This window comes from Oncorhynchus mykiss, chromosome 9 (assembly GCF_057628025.1).
Source record: "Oncorhynchus mykiss isolate SJ-2025 chromosome 9, ASM5762802v1, whole genome shotgun sequence".
Classification (NCBI taxonomy): domain Eukaryota; kingdom Metazoa; phylum Chordata; class Actinopteri; order Salmoniformes; family Salmonidae; genus Oncorhynchus; species Oncorhynchus mykiss.
In genome coordinates this window covers 16,804,593-16,814,592 of record NC_143030.1, presented here as the reverse complement: position 1 = coordinate 16,814,592, position 10,000 = coordinate 16,804,593, and the positions used below count along the sequence as shown (strand labels likewise).

General features: G+C 43.9%; 1 protein-coding gene across 1 annotated transcript in view; it reads left to right on the top strand.

The window, feature by feature from the left end:
• The window catches only part of LOC110531538 (zinc finger protein 219), a 61,421-nt gene that overhangs the window by 3,137 nt on the left and 48,284 nt on the right, over nucleotides 1-10,000 (top strand). The window contains exons 2-3 of the mRNA XM_090183551.1: nucleotides 8,312-8,471; nucleotides 8,646-8,752. The gene's annotated coding sequence lies outside the window, so the exon portion shown is untranslated. The remainder of the gene's footprint in view (nucleotides 1-8,311; nucleotides 8,472-8,645; nucleotides 8,753-10,000) is intronic.

Below are 10,000 nucleotides of genomic sequence, written 5' to 3'. Positions count from 1 at the left end.
TTTGGATTGGTATTTTGACTGGGACTGGTAGTATTTGGATTGGTATTTTGACTGGGACTGGTAGTATTTGGATTGGTATTTTACATTTATTCAAAGGGTAAAAATCTCAGAGTAGTCAGCAGTAGGTAGATACTGTACCCTTGATAATATGTCTATGGTCCTACACTATGTATCTCTGCTTAGAGCATACCTTAGACATTGATTATATCTTAGTGACCTGCTTCTTGCTAGAGAGGGGAGATGATTAAAACTGGTCCCAGATCTGTTTGTGCTGTCATGCATAATAGCACAAACCCATCTGGGACCAGGCTAACGTTGACTTGTAATCAATCTAGATCATCCAAGATCAGTCAGTCAGTAAATCTTTCCAGACCCTATAGCCAGTCATCAAGGCCACATTACCGGTGATCCATGAACTCTAGTTACAATCATCAAGGATTAAACCACCTCTTCTCAGAAAATCACTCGGTTCTGCAGCTTTAAGAGTGGATTTGGAGTTGTTTTTGTTTCTTAATACCTCCTGTCCTAAGATCAGCGGAATCATCCATGCTACTGACCCCAGACGACATCTGCTGACCTCTTAGTTACACTAGTTTGAGAGATGAGAAATCCTGTGGTGCAACTGTCATTTTATGTAACACAGTTTGTGCGTGCATTGTATCGCAGTTCTCTTGCGTTCAGTCTCCCTCTGTCTTTTTTTCTGCCTCTCATCTCACCTTCCTTCACCCTCTCTCTTCCTCTCTGTCTCTCTGATTCTCATTGGACTGTTAGTCCTCTCCACTTCCAACCTTTTCTGTATGTTCAGACATATTCTTTCATAGTTTGTTTTTCTTTCCCTCCCTCCCTCTACGGTCCCCCTTTCCACTCTTTTCTTTATCTCCCAGAAACCCCCTCTCTCCCCAGCCATCCTTTTCTTTTTCCAGACACAAATTTAACCACCCCTCCTTTCTTTCTTTGTGCCTTTATTTCTTTGTCTTTTTTTAAACTAAAATCTCTACATGTTTTCAACCTCTGCATAATATGCTTTTTTTTCTGTGAGGGGGGGGGGGGGGGATCTCACTATAATTATTGTCAGATGACTTTGAGAAAGAAAGTAGGAGAGAGGTAAAAGAGAGTATGGAGAAAAGAGGGGACATTATGAAAGGAGAGATGTAAAAGAGAGTATGGAGAAAAGAGGGGACATTATGAAAGGAGAGAGGTAAAGAGAGTATGGAGAAAAGAGGGGACATTATGAAAGGAGAGAGGTAAACAGAGAGTATGGAGAAAAGAGGGGACATTATGAAAGGAGAGAGGTAAAGAGAGTATGGAGAAAAGAGGGGACATTATGAAAGGAGAGAGGTAAAGAGAGTATGGAGAAAAGAGGGGACATTATGAAAGGAGAGAGGTAAACAGAGAAATGGAGAAAAGAGGGGACATTATGAAAGGAGAGAGGTAAACAGAGTATGGAGAAAAGAGGGGACATTATGAAAGGAGAGAGGTAAAGAGAGTATGGAGAAAATAGGGGACATTATGAAAGGAGAGAGGTAAAGAGAGTATGGAAAAAAGAGGGGACATTATGAAAGGAGAGAGGTAAAGAGAGTATGGAGAAAAGAGGGGACATTATGAAAGGAGAGAGGTAAAACAGAGTATGGAGAAAATAGGGGACATTATGAAAGGAGAGAGGTAAACAGAGAGTATGGAGAAAAGAGGGGACATTATGAAAGGAGAGAGGTAAAGAGAGTATGGAGAAAAGAGGGGACATTATGAAAGGAGAGAGGTAAAGAGAGTATGGAGAAAAGAGGGGACATTATGAAAGGAGAGAGGTAAACAGAGTATGGAGAAAAGAGGGGACATTATGAAAGGAGAGAGGTAAACAGAGTATGGAGAAAAGAGGGGACATTATGAAAGGAGAGAGGTAAAACAGAGTATGGAGAAAATAAGGGACATTATGAAAGAAGAAAGGTAAAGAGAGTATGGAGAAAATAGGGGACATTATGAAAGGAGAGAGGTAAAACAGAGTATGGAGAAAATAGGGGACATTATGAAAGGAGAGAGGTAAAGAGAGTATGGAGATAATAGGGGACATTATGAAAGGAGAGAGGTAAAGAGAGTATGGAGAAAAGAGGGGACATTATGAAAGGAGAGAGGTAAAACAGAGTATGGAGAAAAGAGGGGACATTATGAAAGGAGAGAGGTAAAGAGAGTATGGAGAAAAGAGGGGACATTATGAAAGGAGAGAGGTAAACAGAGTATGGAGAAAAGGGGGGACATTATGAAAGGAGAGAGGTAAAACAGAGTATGGAGAAAAGAGGGGACATTATGAAAGGAGAGAGGTAAAGAGAGTATGGAGAAAAGAGGGGACATTATGAAAGGAGAGAGGTAAAACAGAGTATGGAGAAAAGAGGGGACATTATGAAAGGAGAGAGGTAAAGAGAGTATGGAGAAAAGAGGGGACATTATGAAAGGAGAGAGGTAAAACAGAGTATGGAGAAAAGAGGGGACATTATGAAAGGAGAGAGGTAAAGAGAGTATGGAGAAAAGAGGGGACATTATGAAAGGAGAGAGGTAAAACAGAGTATGGAGAAAAGAGGGGACATTATGAAAGGAGAGAGGTAAAGAGAGTATGGAGAAAATAGGGGACATTATGAAAGGAGAGAGGTAAAGAGAGTATGGAGAAAATAGGGGACATTATGAAAGGAGAGAGGTAAACAGAGTATGGAGAAAATAGGGGACATTATGAAAGGAGAGAGGTAAAGAGAGTATGGAGAAAAGAGGGGACATTATGAAAGGAGAGAGGTAAAACAGAGTATGGAGAAAAGAGGGGACATTATGAAAGGAGAGAGGTAAAGAGAGTATGGAGAGAAAACATGGATAGGAAGAAAAAACAGTCCTGTAGAAAAATAAACACTGTGTTGTTGTGTGCTCTCTTCTGTGTCACCCTCAACCTCTTTGGCAGACCTACATGGTGTGTGTGTGTGTTTGTGTGTGTGTGCATACATTTTCATACTATTGGTGGCTGAGAGGGAGCAATACTGAGTGAGTGTGTGAGTGGGAGGTAGCCATAGGATGCATAGGATGCGTCCCAAATGCCATTTGGGACACATTCAGCGTCCACTGGAACTCCAGGAATTGTTTTAAACTCCCCAGACCATGCAACAGGCAGTGTGTGTGTGTGAGTAAGCGGGACAAGCCGTCTGTTTAACATACAGACACAGAGACAGACACAGACATAGCAGTAGCCTTGCGGTTGAGGGCGGTGCAGTCCGACAGGATGCTCTCGATTGTGCATCTGTAAAAGTTTGTCAGGATTTTCAGTGACAAGCCACATTTCTTCAGCCTCCTGAGGTTGAATAGGCGCTATTGTGCCTTCTTCACCACACTGTCTGTGTGGGTGGAACATTTCAGTTTGTCTGTGATGTGTACGCCCAGGAACATAAAACGTTCCAGCTTCTCAACTGCTGTCCCTTCGATGTGGATAGGGGGTGCTCCCTCTGTTGTTTCTTGAAGTCCACGATTATCTCCTTTGTTTTGTTGACTGAGAGCTTGTTTTCCTGACACCACACTCCGAGTGCCCTCACCTCCTCCCTGTAAGCTGTCTCGTCGTTGTTGGTGATCAAGCCCACTACTGTTGTGTCATCTGCAAACTTGATGATTGAGTTGGAGGTGTGCGTGGCCACGCAGTCGTGGGTGAACAGGGAGTACAGGAGAGGACTGAGAGCACACACACTTGTGGGGCTCCAGTGTTGAGGATCATCGAAGTGGAGATGTTGTTTCCTACCTTCACCACCTGGGGGCGGCCCGTCAGAAACTCCAGGACCCAGTTGCACCGGGAGGGGTTGAGACCCAGGGCCTCCAGCTTGATGATGAGCTTGGAGGGTACTATGGTGTTGAATGCTGAGCTCTAATCAATGAACAGCATTCTTACATAGGTATTATTTTTGTCCAGATGGGACAGGGCAGTGTGCAGTGTGATGGCGATTGCGTCATCTGTGGACCTGTTGGGGCGGCAGCTAGCCTAGTGGTTAGAGTGTTAGACTTGTAACCGAAAAGTTGCTAGATTGAATCCCCGAGCTGACAAGGTAAACATTTGTCGTTCTGCCCCTGAACTAGGTAGTTAACCCACTGTTCCAAGGCCGTCATTGAAAATAAGAACTGCTTAACTGACTTGCCTAGTTAAATGAAGGAAAAAATAAATAAATAAACACTGGTGCACCTTGCGCTGGGTACAAAAAAAGGCTACTCTAAAGTGTGCCATTTTGTCATGTCAATGCCTGAAACTGAAATGGGTCTAGGGTGGCAGTGAAATAATCCTTAACTAGCCTCGCAAAGCACTCCATGATGATGGCTGAAATGTGTCTTCCGCATTTAACCCAACCAGAGAGGTGCGGGGGTGCGGGGGACTGCACCAGAGAGGTGCGGGGGTGCAGGGGACTGCACCAGAGAGGTGCGGGGGTGCAGGGGACTGCACCAGAGAGGTGTGGGGGACTGCACCAGAGAGGTGTGGGGCTGCGGGGGACTGCACCAGAGAGGTGCGGGGGACAGTGGGTTAACTGCTATGCTCAGAGGCAGAACGACAGATCTTTACCTCAGCAGCTCAGGGATTCGATCCAGCAACCTTTTGGTTACTGGCCCAATGCTCTAACCACTAGGCAACCTGCCGTATAGACTGGATAAACATTTGTAGACTGGATAAACATTTGTAGGCTGGATAAACATTTATAGACTGGATAAACATGTATAGACTGTATGTATCGAATTGAATAAAAGTTTATTCATCACATGCACAGGATACGGCAGGTATAAACGGTACAGTGAAATGTTTACTTGCGAGCTCCCCCCTTCAGTGCAGTACAAATATCAATATTAATATTAATCACTTGTAATCAATAGTAATCAATAGTCAAATCCCCAAAATATAAAGTTGTAATAAAAGTAGCGTACAATGTTTAAGTGTAGAGATTTGTTTATGTCTGTTTCACAGGAGGTTGGTGGCACCTTAAGATAGGCTCGTGGTAATGGCTAGGACTGGCTCGTGGTAATGGTTAAGATGGGCTCATGGTAATGGTTAATAAGGGCTCGTGGTAATGGTTAAGACGGACTCGTGGTAATGGTTAAGACAAGCTCGTGGTAATGGTTGAGATGGGCTCATGGTAATGGTTAAGGCGGACTCGTGGTAATGGCTAGGACTGGCTCGTGGTAATGGTTAGGCGGACTCGTGGTAATGGTTAAGACGGACTCGTGGTAATGGTTAAGACAAGCTCGTGGTAATGGTTAATAAGGGCTCGTGGTAATGGTTAAGACGGACTCGTGGTAATGGTTAAGACAAGCTCGTGTTAATGGTTAAGATGGGCTCATGGTAATGGTTAAGGCGGACTCGTGGTAATGGCTAGGACTGGCTCGTGGTAATGGTTAAGGCGGACTCGTGGTAATGGTTAAGATGGACTCGTGGTAATGGTTAAGACAAGCTCGTGGTAATGGTTAAGATGGGCTCATGGTAATGGTTAATAAGGGCTTGTGGTAATGGTTAAGACAAGCTTGTGGTAATGAAGATGGGCTCATGGTAATGGTTAATAAGGGCTCGTGGTAATGGTTAATAAGGGCTTGTGGTAATGGTTAATAAGGGTTCGTGGTAATGGTTAATAAGGGCTCGTGGTAATGGTTAATAAGGGCTCATGGTAATGGTTAAGACGAGCTCATGGTAATGGTTAATAAGGGCTCATGGTAATGGTTAATAAGGGCTCGTGGTAATGGTTAATAAGGGCTCGTGGTAATGGTTAATAAGGGCTTGTGGTAATGGTTAATAAGGGCTTGTGGTAATGGTTAATAAGGGCTCGTGGTAATGGTTAATAAGGGCTTGTGGTAATGGTTAATAAGGGCTTGTGGTAATTGTTAATAAGGGCTCGTGGTAATGGTTAATAAGGGCTCGTGGTAATGTTTAATAAGGGCTTGTGGTAATGGTTAATAAGGGCTTGTGGTAATGGTTAATAAGGGCTTGTGGTAATGGTTAAGACGAGCTCATGGTAATGGTTAATAAGGGCTCATGGTAATGGTTAATAAGGGCTCATGTTAATGGTTAATAAGGGCTGATGGTAATGGTTAATAAGGGCTCATGTTAATAGCTGGAGCGGAATAAATGGAATGGTATCAAGTATATCAACCACATGGTTTCCTTTCCGTTCGCTCCGTTCCAACCATTATTATGAGCCGTTTTCCCCTTAGAAGCCTCCTGTGGTCAGTGTGTATTTGCCTTTCTGTACATGTTTGTGTGTCAAATCAAATCAAAGTTTATGTGTCACATGCGCCGAATACAACAGTGAAATACTTACTTACAAGCTCTAACCAACAATGCAGTTAAAAAAATATATATATAAAAAATACCTTAAAAAAAGATTAAGAAATAAAAGTAACAAATAATTAAACAGCAGCAGTAAGACAACAATAGCGAGGCTATATACAGGTAATGAGCAAGGCTAAATAACACAGCTTACACACACACACACACACACACACACACACACACACACACACATACACACACACACACACACACACACACACACACACACACACACAAACTCACACACACACACACACACACACATACACACACACACACACACACACAAACTCACACACACACACACACACACACACTCATTCAGAGTGGTCTCTCTTTTCATTGTTGCTCAGTGCAGCATGAGTTATGACACTATTTTTTTCCATATGAGACACCTGTGCACTTGAAGAAAGGGAGAAGAGAGGGAGCGGATGAGGAGAAAGAGAGAGAGAGAGAGAGAGAGAGGAGTTGGGTGCAGGCGAGTGAGGGAGAGAATGAAAGAGGGCAGTCGTTTCACTGTGTTAGTGGGAAAGTGTGTCATGACTCATGCTCTGCTGAGCGACAATGAAAAGAGAGACCACTCTGAATGAGTGTGTGTGTGTGTGGGGGGGGGGGATAGAGGAGGAGAGTGAGTGTGTGGGTGAAGGGGGAGATAGAGGAGGAGAGGTTCCAAAACATCTCAGCGTGGTCCTGTTCTTTGAAAGTTTGAAAGTTTCTTCAAGTACAGGTGCAAAAACCATCAAGCGCTATGATGAAACTGGTTCAAATGAGGACCGCCACAGGAAAGGAAGACCCAGAGTTACCTCTGATGCAGAGGATAAGTTCAGCAGAGTTACAAGCCTCAGAAATTGCAGCCCAAATAAATGCTACACAGAGATCAAGTAACAGACACATCTCAACATCAACTGTTCACAGGAGACAGCGTGAATCAGGCCTTCATGGTCGAATTGCTGCAAAGAAACCACAACTAAAGGACACCAACAATAAGAAGAGACTTGCTTGGGCCAAGAAACACGAGCAATAGACATTAGACTGGTGGAAATCTGTCCTTTGGTCTGATGAGTCCAAATTGGAGATTTTTGGTTCCAACCGCCGTGTCTTTGTGAGACGCAGTGTGGGTGAATAGATTATCTCTGCATGTGTGTTTCCCACTTTTAGGGTTCGTTCCTTTCGTCCTTGTCAATCATTGGCTCATTGGTGAAATTATTATTTTGACAATATCTTTAAATAAATCATTCAAAAACCTTTATTAATGCAATTTTAGACAGACGTTGACATTCAGGAACATAACGCATGTTTCCGAGTAAGTTCTGCCCTATAGGAAAAGTCCACGTTGGTTTTATCATGATTGTAGTCAACCCCCTGTGATGTCACTGCATACGTCATTACCTGCTACTCCTCATACCAAGACCATGCATACACAGCTATACTAACTTGCAATAGATACAATAGTTCAGTGTTTTCTAAGGCCTCAGCAGTAAATGTCCAATCCCCCAAGTTGATTTATTGTGGAATGTCTGACTAGTCTCTTATCTTCCCCTCTCCCCTGCAGAGCTCCTTCTTCACAGTCACACATTTCTCAGAGGAGTCTCTTTATAATGAGGCAGAGAGAGATAATTAGAAAACAACTGTGGGACAATATTAAAACATCATAATGTATATATAATGTTAATCTGTAGTCTAGGACCCTATAAATGTAAGGAGGGAGGGATCGTATAACCCCTCCCCTTCTATTAATATAACATAAGCATGATCAAATATTTGAATTCATCAAACATCTGCACAGTCCTTGTCATGACCCCTAGGTGAGCCGTTACCACCGTGAAGCATGGAGGAGGAGGTGTGATGGTGTGGGGGTGCTTTGCTGGTGACACTGTCAGTGATTTATTTAAAATTCAAGGCACACTTAACCAGCATGGCTACCACAGCATTCTGCAGCGATACACCATTCCATCTGGTTTGGGCTTAGTGGGACTATCATTTGTTTTTCAACAGGACAATGACCCAACACACCTCCAGGTTGGACAATGACACCTTAACAGGACAATGACCCAACACACCTCCAGGTTGGACAATGACACCTTAACAAGACAATGACCCAACACACCTCCAATTCCCAAAGAGCGTCTCCGATCAGGAAAGCTGATGTTGTCAGGTGACTTGTCTTTTATATCCATCTCGTTTACTTCTATCATTCCATCAGTTTAGCCCTTTACTGGTACTTTCCTTTCATCCATACCTCTCCCTTAACCTCTCATGCCATTACCCTCCACCGCTCTCTTGTCTCTCTCTCTTTTCCCCCACCCTCTCTCTCCCTCTCTGTCTGTAGGTACGGTGGACTGGCTGGGACGAGCGGTTGTCGTCACTGAAACGCACCTCCCTGAGGACGGTTGCCGTGAGGATGAGATGGGCCGTGTCTTAGCCTGCTATCACAGGGTAACCCTGTAAATCACCTGTCACTATGTCAAACTGTCAGTACAATATTACAGTCTAGTCTGGGGGGACCCTTTATAGCGTAACACTCACAGCACTACTGGCAGTGTAAAAAACTCTGTGATACTTTATATAGTGGTTTTGTAGTAGCCTGGGTACCTTCTGTTTAGCTAACATTCCACCCTTTGTACTCCAAGATAAAAGAGAATGACATTTAGTGTGTGTGTCATGTGCCAAAGATTTAGCCCCATAAACTCCACCACAGCAGATGTAACCTATCCAGTATCTACCTACTTTATCCCATGTTATGAAAAAAGCCCTTCCTTGCCTTCCTCCTGTCTGTAGTGCTGTGGGGACTAAACTCTGTCAGAATCCCCTGGCTGTTCTCATCCCCCAGTTAGCCATGACAAGGAGTGGAACGATAGCTAAACAGGCTGGTGCCAGATTAGTTTTACAATGGTTTTTGACAGAAATTGAAAGTTAAAGTTCAATGTTTCACTTTATGCACTTTATCTGCTCATCCTCTCTCTCTTTCTCCCTCTCTCTCATCCTCTCTCTCCCTTTCTCCCTCTCTCTCTTCCTCTCTCTCTTTCTCCCTCTCTCTCTTTCTCTCTCTCTTTCTCTCTCTCTTCCTCTCTCTTCCTTTCTCTCTCTTTCTCCCTCTCTCTCTTCCTCTCTCTCTCTTTCTGCCTCTCTCTCTTCCTCTCTCTCTTTCTCTCTCTCTTTCTCTCTCTCTTCCTCTCTCTCTTCCTTTCTCTCTCTTTCTCCCTCTCTCTCTTCCTGCCTCTCTCTCTTCCTCTCTCTCTTTCTCCCTCTCTCTCTTCCTCTCTCTCTTTCTCTTTCTCCCTCTCTCTCTTTCTCCCTCTCGCTCTTCTTCTCTCTCATCTATCTTTCTCTCTCCATCAGCCCTTCTGTTGAAGAGAGAGGTTTTACAGTGATAGTGGACAGCCCTCCACTCTCTGCCTCGCGGCACTGAAACAATTCCGGGGAGAAGGAGTTAAATGTTGAAGAATGTTTAAACGTGTGTGTTTTGTTAATATGCGTATCATCATGTGTTTACATTGAAAGGGCATCCTATGATGAGTGTGTGTGTGTGTGTGTGTGTGTGTGTGTGTGTGTGTGTGTGTGTGTGTGTGTGTGTGTGTGTGTGTGTGTGTGTGTGTGTGTGTGTGTGTGTGTGTGTGTGTGTGTGTGTGTGTGTGTGTGGTCCAGGCTGTAGTACCGGGAGGTCTTGGCTCTGTCCTCATTCTG